Source organism: Diabrotica undecimpunctata, chromosome 4, assembly GCF_040954645.1.
Source record: "Diabrotica undecimpunctata isolate CICGRU chromosome 4, icDiaUnde3, whole genome shotgun sequence".
NCBI lineage: Eukaryota > Metazoa > Arthropoda > Insecta > Coleoptera > Chrysomelidae > Diabrotica > Diabrotica undecimpunctata.
Window position 1 is genome coordinate 64,892,266 of NC_092806.1, and position 14,993 is coordinate 64,907,258.

General features: G+C 34.3%; 1 protein-coding gene across 2 annotated transcripts in view; it reads left to right on the forward strand.

Annotated features, from left to right (window-relative positions):
- Nucleotides 1-14,993, forward strand: part of gukh (NHS actin remodeling regulator GUK-holder) — a 597,577-nt gene that overhangs the window by 466,270 nt on the left and 116,314 nt on the right. The window lies entirely within an intron of this gene.

Consider the following 14,993-nt stretch of genomic DNA (forward strand, 5'->3'; position numbering starts at 1 on the left):
AACCTACCTACCGAGATGTATGGGAAGCCTTACTTCAATTGAGAGGGCACGTACTAGAGTCCGACGTGCAAAAGTTAGCCATGCCAAAGTTGGAGTGCCGCCAATTAGATTGGAGGGTTATCCGAAATATGGTGGAGGAGATCTTTAAAGAAACCGAAGTCCAGGTGTTAGTCTGTTGCAATCCGCATAGTTACTGGTGCGGAGAGAAAACCGTCCCTTGTCATTTTTATACAACTGGAAGTTGTAAAAGAGGGTCCAGTTGCCGATACCAGCATACCGTTCCAGTTCTAGTCCCAACAAGGTTCCAGGAGGAACCATCTTTTGAGAGGGGGGCAATGTTACGTAAAAATATGAGTCATAGTTTTAACCTTTAAAACATGTTTTTAATCTAATATGTTGTAGAGTTTACGAGAGGCCTCGATTTACCTGAGCGACCTTCCAGAAGCGATGCGAGGGAAATCCAGTTTGCCGTTACCGTTTCGCCATCGAAGGTTTTAGACTATTCGAGATAACGGCACTGGTATATAATAACGGAACTTTATTTGGAAGGGACAGTTAATAAAGAAGATTCGCGCTCGTGGTATTATTGTTACGCTCGCCTACTAATAAATTATTGTATATGTAGTGATAAATAAACTTATATAAATGATCGTGCCTTTTAATAAATTAAAGTAGGAACAATATAATAAATTAGTAAAGACATTATAAATTAAAGACATAACAATTAATAAATTCACAACAGTATGTAATATGGATATATAGTGGTCGCGGAACTCGGCGTGGTGCGAAATTAACACTTAAAAAACACTCGGTTATGGATAAAAACTCTTCGGTATCTTGTAAAATGGACTTTAGATTTAATTTGACGATTGCTAAACTTAAAAGTATGAATTTTTGTACCGAGTTATTAAACTTCGAAAATGACAATTTTCGCGTTTTTCAGTCCTTAAATTGGTTTTAAAAACGATGCCTTTTAGAAAAAATTTCAAATTTAGTTAACCTAAATACGTGTTTCGGACAAAAAAAATTAAATTTGGTCATTTAAAAAAAAATGTTTAAACAATTTTTGACCATCACTGGGGACTATCACATGGGGCAACATGCACGTTTGTTATAAGCGGACTAGTTCAATAAGATTGTGCAAAAATATGAAATGAGAATATTTTCCTAGCCAGTGCGCCAATACTACCCGGACTAATAGTTTTCTTTAATAAAACGTCCATGCGTTTTGCATGTATGTCCTCCTTTTTTAAACTGATTGAGATTGTGCTTTTTTTAATCTATTACGACAGAAACTTGCTTGAGTATATGTTTATGTGTAAACATTCAGTAACAAGCGTGGCCAAATGCATAATTTATGTAGTTGGAACGACAGAAAGTTTATAAAAGTTGTAAGTAAAATACGAGACTTTGGTCATAAATCAAAAGGGCGCAGCATGTCGCATATTGTTTTTAAAATCGCGTATTAACAGTACCGGCGTAGGACATCTTCGACATTTTCTGTCCATTTTCTTCTTGAATTATTTCTGATTATTTATAGATTCATTCACGACATGTTTTAATTATGAACTAATTTAGTTGCACTATTCTGTATCATTAATTATATTTATTCGAATCGTCTGCTTTAACCGCTACACATATTCTGTAACATACATCATAAAAACGAACAAAAAATGATTTATTTCCTAATTTTCTCTTATTATCAAAAGTCTGATGTCTGTTTTAATCAACCATATTTATACCATATGACAAAGAAGGGGCTACAAATGTTAGGTGATCGGTTATAAAAGTATTATTTCGGAAAAGGAGATGACTAAGTATAAAAAGCTGAATTCCTTATTTAAAATATATTGGCCCATTATAGTAGGATAATATATCATAATCATCAGTGGCGTTATAGTTTTTGCCGCGTTTACTATTGCCTATCATGTTTGTCGGTCCTATGCCACTATATCCTATTGTATCACTAATATTTTCTTCAGCTGCTGTCTGACTGCATCTTTCTCTAACCACCTCCACCTTTTTCTAAGCTGTCATACAGTTCTATTCCATCTGGTCTTTCCCCAAACACATTGTTTATAATGCGATTGTTATTACTGCATATCACATGTCCTGCTCATCTTAGTCTATTGCTTTATATATCTCACTAGATTTTCCTTTTCGAAGAGAGGCTCTTACTCGTTGTTATGTCTACCCCTCAATTCGTTTGTCACGCTATCTCTGTAAGGGATAATACTCGAAGGATTTTACAGGTTTCTTTTTTGGTTAGCGTCCATGTTTCGCATATCTGGATTTTTGCACCTCTTGAAAGAAGTATTGATCTCATTATACGGTGCATTGTAGAGAAAGTCTTGTTTCCCGCAAGTATATGCATTTCAACTTTTCCTTCTATTTTGTTACCATTGGTGATTGTTGCTTCTAGATATTTAAATTTTTTAACCACCTCGAAGCTATGATCGTTTATAGTAATATTTTGCCTTATTCGCCGTCTCTCTTGTTTTGAAACGACAATATATTTTGCTTTGTCTTCATTTACTTTTAGATCGATATTTATTGCAGCTTCCTCAAAGCCCGAGAAAATATCCTTAACTTCGAACGTTGACCTTCTACTGCATCTACTTCATCGGTAAAGGTGAACGGCAAACGATCTTTGCTCCCCTAACAGCTATGTTTGGTTTGATTGGTTGACAGGTTGAACAATAATGGGACGGAGGATCTCCCTCTCAGTCAAAAATTTACGTAGAAAGCATTTGATGTTTTCTCTCCTATTCTAGCTAGTTTCTTATGTATGCCCAGCTCAATTATTCCATTCCATAATTTTAAACGATTAATTGATCGAAATGGATCGAATGACGAAAAATCTATAAATTCTATAAAATCTATAAATCTCCCAATACTTTTTAGGCATTTGCCTAATAGTAAATGTTTGATCAATAATTGTCAACCTTCCAGGCCTAAATCCACACTGGTTGTCACCAACTGTTTCTTCGGGGTATGGTAGTAATATTTTTAGTAATACGAAAGCCAATATTTTATAAGTAATATTTATTAGTGAAATTTCTCTATAGTTCATACATTAGTCCTTTTTTCCTTTCTTATGTATTGGTACAATTATACTGCAACACCATTCTTTCGGTATTAGTTCTTGTTGCAGGCTTTTTCTATTAATTGATGGATTTTACTGATAAGTTCATGACCGCCTTTTTTAATTAAATCTGCATCAATACTGTCCAGACTCGAGGAATTATCGGTTATTAGTAGTTTATGGCATTTCTGATTTCTTTTTGGGTTGGCGGACTTATTTCTATTTCGACGCTTGATGTTCATTTTTCCATTATTTCCATCGTTTTCATTATTAATCAGTGACATTCTGGAGATGTCTTTCCCGATCTTCTGATTTTTCAACAACCGTCTTCCGTCTTAAGGTCTTGATTTTATTTCCTTGGACGGGTGCTGATAATTGTTTCATCAACTTCTTTGTCTGGGACGCGGGTGAGGACCTGGGGCGATTGGGCATATTATTGGGATTGACTACATTTAGGTCTGCTTTTTTCTACAGGTCCTCCATAGTCCTTCACACCTCAGTAATCTATTTTTTTTTGTATACTCGTTATCACAGTTTACCCATATACTCGTAGATTCTCACTTTCAATAGGAGCCTTATCCGCTGCTCGTTCGAGTTTGTTGATGATTAGGCCTGCTTGAGTCTTAGCTAATGAAGTATCAGGATGGTGTCTGTGTGCCACCGTTATCCTGAATACTTTTGTAATATTGCTACATGACCTAGTCTAATCGTTAAAATTCCTTGGTTTTTTAGCAACTCTTTATTTTGGAGACTAATGGTATTCTCCCGATGTATTTTTTTACCTGTATTAGGGTTTTGTATCTCCGTATTGATTTTAGTTGGATTTTCTGTAACGCATGTTTCAGCATCGATTTTTTGCCTCCCTCTGTATCCTCATTTGCTTAATTCCAGAGAGGTGATTTTTTATACTTAATGCAGGGTCAGTTCCTCTTAAAATACCACATGGCTGAGTATTTGGGGGAGATACAGAATATGTGACTGGAGTCACCTATCTGACAACGTTCTCGTTGTGTTGGATGCTCAGAAATGATAATTAGAAACACAACGTTCTCTAAGCTCGTTCTTGAGTTCAAGAAAGCACTTGCTTAGTATGGCGGCCTGGTAAGACCGGGGTTATCCATTCTGCCTGTCGAAACCGAACCTGTGATTGGAGTGCCCTTCAGTACTGGTCGGGGTAGTCTGAAGGAGCTTCTTTTGTGGAGGTTCCAGGACTTCTAGGCCAGCTGTGGAGGTATGAGACAGGCTAGGCTCCGCATAGTGGGGCCATCCAAAAGTCTTACAGCTTCTTGTGGAAGTGTTGAAAATGAAACTTTTCAGTGTTTTATTGTTAGATAAAATAAATTTCCATCAAGTAACGGTCGAATCCATCATTGATATGTATTAGATTAGATCTAATGGATCAATGAGACGTCAAAATCAATGTGCAATATTCTCATATTATATTCTCATATTATATTCTCATGTTTCTTCAATGTTATTTATTTTCACTTTATTTCATTATCGATACATATCCTCAATTTCTTTATTCACATTTTCTGATTTGTTATGTTTAGTTGTTTTGCAAGTAAGCAATTTTGAATAATTCCAAATTATTCTATCGCTTGGTACAGACTTTTTAAATTTCTCTTTTCCAAATGTTCAATAACAATTACGGCTTAAATAAAACACATAAACATCAACAATTTGTATTTTTATAGCATGTACATAAAAATAACTACCTCACATTGCAGAGAACTTATGGCAAAATATTTTTCTAGTACACTTACTAAACCACACAGTAAACATTATACTAACAAAACCGGAATGTATTCATTTGAATTTTAAATTAAGGTTTAAATTGGAAAAAAATACTCTTTTGTCGGAATATGTCGGATGTTGCAATTATGTTATTAAAGCAATCACCAGATATGAAATGGTAGAGAACAAATTGAAAAAATAATTGGATTGGATTATATTTCAAACATAACCTGAAAAATAAGATCTTTAATTTAGATTTTTGTTGTTGATGTAGCAATGTGTCGATCCAAAGGCGGTAAAAAGTATCAGAGACAAGTAGTATCTCGCTTAAATAGAAGAGGACGTAGATTTTAATTAACTGAACTAAACTATTGTAGTTTTTGAGCATTGAACAACAATAAAATAAGTGAAGGCAACAATTTATAGATTAATAGCCATGGAAAACATAAAAGGAAAAACTAAAAAATAAGAATTGAGTTTACAGACGAATATATTTTTTATTATCACGCTGGATCTTGAAACTGTAGAAAGGATTAATAGAAGAAGAATCATCAGATATAATAGACAACGATTCAAATGATGGCGAAGGATGTATCAAAACCAAACAAAACCAAAAAATCCATATCTGATGATTCTCTTTCTTTCTTTCTCCCCTTCCTTCTACCCTAACAGGGTGTCGGATATCTGATGATTCTTCTTCTTATTAATCCTTTCTACAGTTTCAAGATCCAGCGTGATAATAAAAAATATATTCGTCTGTAAACTCAATTCTTATTTTTTAGTTTTTCCTTTTATGTTTTCCATGGCCATTAATCTATAAATTGTTACCTTCACTTATTTTATTGTTGTTCAATGCTCAAAAACTACAATAGTTTAGTTCAGTTAATTAAACTCTACGTCATCTTCTATTTAAGCGAGATACTACTTGTCTCTGATACTTTTTACCGCCTTTTCTTTTCTTTAAAGACCGCCAAGAAGCACTGTGCACAAGTCAGTAACTTTCTTCTACGAAGTTAAAGTATTTGTCCATACTATACAGATGAGATTTAAAAAAGATATAGGTTGCAATTAGTAAAGTATACAGAAGCTTTCTCAGAAATGACATTAAAATATGACTAGGTAACATGAAAACATTAGTGTTCGACGATAATTTTGAAACCGGGGAAAGACCGGTCTATAGCTAACTCAAACAGGGAATCAGTCCAATTGGTTGCCTGGGGAAATTCTATGAATATCTAATAAAGAATCGCCTGGAAGAGGAATTGCAAAGAACTAGAATACTTCTGATAGATAGCACGGATTTAGAAGATCCAGATCCACAATAGACGCGGTAAAGGAAATAACTGACACTGTCAAAGAGACGAGGAAATGATGGGCCGTCCTCGTGATGTTCGACGTGAAGATTGCCTTTAATTCAGCCAACTGGGGTCACATCGTTAAAGCTTTGGAGAAGTCAAGAGTATCAGAATATGTAGTAAATATAATTAAGAACTACCTTAACGAAAGGTATGTCCAGGTGGCGAAGCCAAAAGACCTGCAAATCACAGCAGGAGTACCGCAAGGATCCGTACTGGGATCAACATTATGGAATGTTTTGTATAACGGAGTTCTGGAAATTGGCTACGGTTGTAAAGTAAAAGCTATTTCGTACGCAGATGATCTAGTTCTGCTGATTCAGTTTAAAATAATCTGGGACTTAGAAGACTTAGTAAATAAAAGTTGCAGGAAAGTAATAATTGGATGAGAAAACAAGAACTCTAATTGGCTACACATAAAACAGAAATTGTAACTTTGAATGGGCCTAGAAATCGACCCAATCTTACTTTCATGATAGGTAGTACAACAATAGAGCTGATAACTGTAATATCAAAGCTCATGCCAAACATCGGCGAGCCTAGCAGTCATACCAGAAGAATGTATCTTTAGATAGTGCATTCTACCCTTCTGTATGGTGTCCCCATATAGTACGAAGTCTTGACAATGGTAAAGTATAAAAATATATTGGTAACATCACAAAGAAAACCCCTCTTGAGACTAACAAGTGCGTACCGGACCAAATTGATGACTCCTTCAGGTCATATCAGGTACGCTCCCCATTCCCCTGCTAGCCAGAGAAAGAATATTATTATATGCAAATGATAACGGCCACTTGCCCCAAAGTCTGAGGTAAGAAGACATGTGCCAAGAATGGCAAAATGGATAGGAGTCACAAATCGAAAAGGCTCAATGGACCAAACCGCTCATCCCTGGTGTGGTGGCCTAGTCCACATGTAGGTATAGAAGATTAAATTACTATTTTATACAATTCCTCACCGGCCATGGTTCCTTTAGGTCGTATACGTACATCATCAAGAAAACCGTAGATGACCAATATTCAAAGTGTAACGTCAGAGGCGTCACACAACACTGCGTCTTTGCTAGTAGACTACTTGAAAGAGAGAGACTGATTCTGGCAACAAGGCTAGATCGAGAACATTATCGAAAAATCATTGCAAACAATTTCGTGGTTGATCTGATAACCGGGATCATAAAGAAAAAGGAGCCGCTTGTTAGAGCTAGTCAAGGTGGATAGACATATTGGATTGATGGGACTAGACAAAATATTTTTGACTTGATAATTTTTTATCTTTAAACGGATGGTTCATGTACAGCTTTGCTGTGAGTGAAAAGTCGGCACCTATACAGCTAGTCCTTTGAATATTTAGTGTGTTATTACAATACTTTACAATGACAAATAAACTTCAAAACTCAAAATACTACTGTTCTCCAACTGTCAATAACATATATTATGTTTATATATTTTTTCTGATGTTCCAAACGTCACTACAAATGTCAGGAATTTTCGATGTCATCTTGAATGATATATGAAATAATCTCACGTAACAATATATAATATTTTATAATAAAATATTCTACAATGTACTACATGACATCATAACCAGAAAAAATAATTGGAAAACTCCAAGCTTGATTCACAGGTGGTAAATCGACAATTCCACAGATTTTTACCCTCAGACAAATTTTAGAAAAAATACTGGGGTATAACATTACTTGAGGATCACTATCTCTTGATCTCCATCTCCATTAGAGTAGCTATTTAATTTCCACGACCACAATATTAAGGGGTGAAAGTTACAGCTACGTTCTTTTTTATAACTTTCTCGTCAAGAGAAGATAGAAATAGAAGTAGCCACTTAATTTAGTACTTAATTTAGTCCACACATAGTTTTCGAGGCATCCATTTCATAATTACACCATTTTTGTTTTATTCTCAAATCGGAAAATCTGTTTAATCGAAGAGCCATCATGAAGTTTTGCACTGTACTGGATTTCTAGCAATGGTTTTGTGATTATCTCGGTTAATCTTAACTAAAGAATAATTAATTATCACTAATACATCGTAAACTTTCTACATTACATAGATTTTTTATAGAGTGATTTTCCTCGTAAAAAAAATTATTTATTAGTGTGTACATAAACACTATTATAACCGTTTGTTTTCCCAAAAGAAACGATGAAATCCACTTGACATCAAACCGCGTGTGTGGCCAATTTTTCAACCCGACCTTTTCTTTGTCCGACCTTTCTTTCTCTTCTTTTTCGCGATCACAAGGTGGGTCTTCGTTTGTCTGTTCAAAGATCTGTTTAAACCGGACTGAACGATAACACAGAGAGATTACCTCAGAACGTAATGAGGTAAAGACCCAGACTGAGAAAGAGCACCGACGTTTATTTAGTTTTAGTTTTGTTTTAGAGAACGTGATGTCTGTATTCGATAATATAAATATACAACGACTTGTAAAGAGGGCGATGATGCCATTAAATGAAAAAAAATATCTAATTGCTTCATTTCAGTATTGATACGTTGTTTTTTATTACGATTGAAAGCCAGGAACAAGCACTTTTTATAGGCATACTATAAACTATAGGATAACGAGGAAATTGGAGATTGGTGTTTTCTGTAATGATATATTTAATTATTAGAATAATTTACGATTGGAAACATAATTGAAGAAAGTAGTTTTAAAATAAAAGGACATACATTTATCAATAAACTTGAGACATTAAATTGAGTTGATAATTTTGTTAGATATTCATAAAAGAAAGTGCATGTAGGTCAAAAGTAAAAGAAATAATTAATTAGAATAGGTCTTAATATAACCAATCTAACATAACATAACGCCTAGAACTATTTATGAAATTGACGTGTCGGATTGTACTGTAATTGGGGAAACATTTAGAAATGACTTCTATGTTCCAGGAGCTGTTTAATACCAAATAATTGTGTAGGGCAAAAAAAGGATAATACTTATTGTAGACTACTGTGGTTATAGATATTGTATATTTAATTAAAAATCTTATTTATTTTTGTAAAATATAATAATTAATATAAACATGCCACAAATAGTTTCAGAATTACTGTACAATAGGTTTGAGTACCAATTTCAAATAAATAGTTTTTATCAATTATTTTATTTAAAAATCTTCACAAAAGCACTTCGCTAGTACTGATAATCTAATACCGTATCACCGGGCTTCTATCATCTGTTCTAGAAATAGCCAGCGGAGGGAGTTACCGCGACTAGAACATCATTAGAATCGGTACGGGGTAGATTGGAGTGAAAAGGGTATTCTCGGCTTCGCCAAAGCACAGGACCGCAATTCGGGGCATGTAACACAACAATATTAAAACTGGGAACATCAGTTCTGACGTCTTTCATTGCAGAAAACTCGAAACTGAAATATCAAGCGTATATTTTAAGTAACACGTAACACGTATCTTCCCAGGGTTAGGCTATCAATACGATAGCCTAATGCTGATAGATCGTAGGCAAAGGCAACCAACCGTGCATCCCTATAATTCTGTTAAATTCTCGTAACCAAAATAAAATGGTAAAGTGGCCATTCTTGAGATTTCTAACAAGTCTTAACCCGCTCGCGTTGTTTTTTACTACCCACAGTGTAGCTTGAATTGCAAAGCATGGTCTTGGTATTAATTAGTTTGTCCTTTAAAATAGTTTATAAATCAGCTATGAAATAGGAACTCATTGTTTTTCTTTACGTAAACGTTAAATAAGCATATTATCTCTATACTTTAAAATAGAATACCGCTAATATTTTTTCATTTCATTACTTATTTTGCACTAGTTATAGGTATATTGCCGAAAATATGACAATCAATAAAAATTTGCAAATCAAATTTTGAGTACGTACAATAAACGATTTCTTTTTACAGACATGCATTCAAGAACAGCAAAAATGTTGGAAAGCGCTAGGCTGCTAGCACCAAATCTGGACAAAGTTCATCCAAGTTGTACTGAAGAGTCACCTCTAATACAAAAGTTTGAAAGTACTTAGTAGATCAAAATCACATGATGGTGGTGTAGTTTATAATATGATAGTAACAGAAGAACATCCTCTCGACGATTTATCTTCCATTCTAAATATTGAAAATGTCACCGATGATGTAATCACTGAGCTTACCAACTTAAATCAAACTTTTGAGAATCCAGTCTTCTTCTTTACGTGCCATCTCCGCGACGGAGGTTGGAAATTATCATGGCTATTCTGATTTTAGATACTGCCGCTCTGAATAGTTCGATTGATATGCATTCATACCATTTCCTCAAGTTACGCAACCATGAGATTCTTCTCCTTCCTACACTTCTCCTGCTCTGGATTTTCCCGTATAATTAATTGAAGTATGTATCTTTCATTACGCATAAGATGCCCCAGGTATTGAAGCTTTCGTGTCTTATGGTTTCCGCCCGCTATTTCCATTCTTTTGTTGACTCTTCTCATGACTTCGTTATTTGTTACATGCTCGTTCCATGATATCTTCAGGATTCTTCTATACAGCACAGTTCAAATGCTTTCAACTTTTTAGTAGTCGACGCGTTAAGTGTCCATGCCTCTATCTCGTAAAGCAGAGTCGAGAAAATATAACATCTTGCCAGCCTAACTCTCAAGTCTAATTTCAGTTCTCTTGCACAAAACACCCTTCTCATTTTATTAAAATTTGTTGGTGCTTTCTCTATTCGAACTTTGATTTCTTTAGAGTAATCGTTTGTGTTATTAATTATTGTGCTAAGACAATTGTAGTTTTTATCTAAAGTTTTACCGTTAATTGTCAGGCTTTCATCATTATTTTGGGTTTTGATATCCTCATAAATTTAGTTTTCTTGATGTTTATTGATAATCCATATTCTTCTCCATACTCAACTATCTTGTTCAATAGCTTTTGGAGATCTTGGAGATTGTCTGCTATTATGATAGTATCGTCCGCATATCTAATGTTGTTAATTGGTGTTCCATTGACCTTTATTCCTGCTGTTTCTCCCTCAAGAGCTCTTTTCCTAATTTCTTCAGAGTATGCATTGAATAGTAGTGGTGATAATATACACACCTGTTGCACTTCTCTTTTAATTTCTCTTTTAATTCACACTATATTGTAATTGTTTTGCTTTGAGGACGTCCATTAGCTAATTGTGGCGGACTTTATCGAAACCCCTGTTGTAATCTATGAAACAGACGAACATATCTTAGTTCACATCCAAGCATCTCTGGATCAGTACGTTTAATGCAAAGAAAGCTTCACGGGTACCTGCGCCTCTACTGAATCCAAGTTAGGTTTCATCAATATCCATATCAAGTATTTGGTAAATGCGTTTATGGATGATATTTAAAAACATTTTAAGTGTGTGAGATATCAGGGTTATGGTGCGGTGGTCGGTGCGATCTCTAGTATTTTTCTTTTTTGGGAGACAAATAAATGTTAAAGTCAACCATTCATTGGGTATGTCACCTGCCTGATAAATTTCATTAACGAGCTTTAAGAGGACATCCATGTACTCATTTTCTATTATTTTAAGGATATCAATAGGCAGTTGATCTGGTCCCGGGCTTTTTCCGCTTCTGGTGTTCTTTAGTGCATATAATAATAATATTCATATAGCGACAAACTCGATAATACCACAACGGAACGAGAGGATCAAAGACTGAAAGAACAACTCTTTGCCGGATATTTGGAAGATACAGTACCTCAGAAAAAAAGAGTCCACAAAGATCTCGGCGAAGTTTGTGAAGAAAAACCCATTTATAAAAGATATGATGATCAAGGATCCAAATGAAAAACTAACATTGAAAATTTACATAACGAACAACGCGAGATAGAAATCAACAATTAATACTAACGAGATAAAGAACCAGAAGTAGCTAATGATGGAGAGATGTGCGGTCAAGAAAATGTACAGGGATCTGAAAATATTGACTTAGAAACTAAGAGGCTCAAAGAAAACATCGAAGATTCAAAAGATCAACAACTCCGATTAATGAAAAGGCGCAAAGTTTTCGATGCCCGGCCATCATTCATTCTGATCATATTGTCCTTCATCTTACTTCCTCGTTTCTAGCCCTGCCTCTCAGAGTCAGTTCAAGTAACGACCGTTCCATTCTTCTTTGGGCTACTCTGAGTTTGGTTGCTGTAGCCTGGGTTAAGGAAAGTGATCTTCGAACGTTTCCTTTTTCAAATAATTGACATAAATGACATATTGCTTCTGAAGATGTTTGATTGGAAAGATGTTTGAAGGAAATGTAGGAAAGTATTATACCAGAGTGCTTTAAAAGTCACACAGTGTCAGTGTAAGAAGCATAGACAAACACGCGGACGGTGGAATAGAAAGACCGAGAAAGCGATGGGAGCAGGATGATGTGGATGAGGACGCGAGAAATCTCCTTGGCAGTCCAACAAGAACAGGAGGGTGTGCTGCTCTTTAATTGTAAGAAATCTGGTCTCCACGTTACCGATAAACGATATTCAGATCGTACAATCTTTTATACGCAACTACGGTATTGCATCTGCTTAACACTATGTACAATACTGGTATTATATCTCAACAATGGTGGCTGTTCACATTCATTCAAATGAGCCATTTGCTAAAGATATTTCTTATAAGTATTCTCATCATGGACGTATAAATAAAGATTTATTTATACGTCCATGATTCTCATAGAGAGGCTCTTCCTAGGAAGATTTGAGCTAAATGTACACATAACGCTGCATTTTTAAAAGTTAAGGCATTGCTAATAAATATCTGCTAATAAACATGAATTTATATTGCATTCAAAGAGCAGATATTAAAACTTTTAGGACTTTAAATATCAGATGAACTGAGAGTAAAACCCTATAGTTTATTATATACGGTAGAAAATGGCACAACCACCTTAAAATCTTTAACTTTTATTAGAAAATATGAATGTAAAATGCAATAAACATTGTATACATATTAATGTCAAGAAAACTATGTATATGAACTTCAGTAAGAATCCAATTCATCATACAAACATGAAGTTTGAAAAACTAACCAATCAATAATTTTCATTAATATAATTTTTTATTAATGTGACATAGACCAAACAATTAAATCTGTATATGAACTAGTATAATATTTGATAGTTAAAAATAATCAGACTTGATAGTTAATCCAAATAGAAATGGATATTCTGGAAATGCTGTGACCAGTTCCGGTATAAAATTAATCACTGCTTTTGATATTATCCTGCCAGACATTGTTGATACATCGATTAATATGCAGATGCTTACAAAATCTAAATTGAATTTGGGATGTGGAATTCCAAGCCCACACGTCGCAGTCGTAAATATTTTTATGAATTTCGATAAGACTTCGAGGTCTGGGTGCTCGATTGTGATCCTCTCTCGCTGTCTGGGTGGTTTTTTTGATAAAATATGCCGGGAGAGTTTACGAGGAAGCCTGGAGGGTAGGTTAATCGTAATTCTACTTAGCTGATAAAAAATTTTATGAGTTCAATCTTGACTTATCTTTTTCACGATAAAATCTAGTTATATGTCACACAAATTCTTTTTTGTTTTATGGTTTTATTTGTATTATGTAGAAAACAATCGTATAAAATTAATGACGCATTTGTAACTTTTGATCGACGCTGTTCTTGGTATTTTAAAATAAGTTTGGGATTTTGCCGTTAAACCTGTAAATACACTTTAAAACTACATACATAAAAATAGACATTATAGCAGTGGAGAATAAAGAAGTATATTCTATTATGTACATGCTGTCACGGAAGGAATTAAAAATAAGCGTAATTGTTGTCAATGTTTTGACAGTTTGTAGTAACAGTTTTAAATGTACAGGTAATGATCTACTTTTTCTACAATCCACCTTGGACAGTAATTTTTTTTATTGTATGGTGTAACGAAAAAGCTAACCAAAAGCTGATATTTCACCAATACTTAACGAAGACCACGTTGCTCAGTTTGGGAGCTTCATTGGGGTGTGTAAGGATATGATTAATAGATAATGATAAATACATTAAAATTAGAGTAACATATCTGACTAAAATTACGTCAGACAGCATATCAACGAATTATTAAAGAAAATTATAAAAATTGACTTATTTACCCATAAGCTGAAAGAGATTATATATTCAAAAAATTTTTTATCGTGTTTTCTCTTTATCGAGTTAAATCGTCTCTAAATTATTATTATTTAAATAAAATAATAAGTCTCAAATATATTTTTATTAAATGCTCAAAAAAAATTTATAAACAAATACTTTTAAATGAATAAAAAATGTAAAATAAATATAAAAATAAAACTAAAACGCAAATTAACTCAGGTGATACTTAAAGTTTCCCGACACAAAAAATGATAAATAAAAAGATCTGAGGCTGTAGCTTGGAACCGAGATAAGGCCTTAATTTAGTTTATCTTAAAATTTTCCCTGATATTCATCGAAGTATTTTCATCTCTGTTGTTTCTAGTAGTCGTCTCGTTTTAGATGTGTCAGGTCTTGCCTCCGCCGTGTATGTTAATATAGGTCTAATTGCTGCTTTATAGATTCTTGTTTTGTGTCTTGTCTTAGGTGTTTGTTCTTCCAGATTGTGGCATTAAGAGATCCCGCCGCTTTACTTGCTTTTAAGCTTTGTTGTCGTACTTCTTCTTCAACATCTCCGTAACTAGTTATATCTATTCCCAGATATCTAAACCTTGCTTCCTGCTTTATTATTTTCCCATCAATTTCCATTTTAAATCGTAGTGGGTGTTTAGATGTTGTCATCCATTTGGTTTTTTTTCTGCTGATATTATCATATTGTATTTCTAGGCTGTTGGATCTTTGGAGCTCGTCTTCGAGC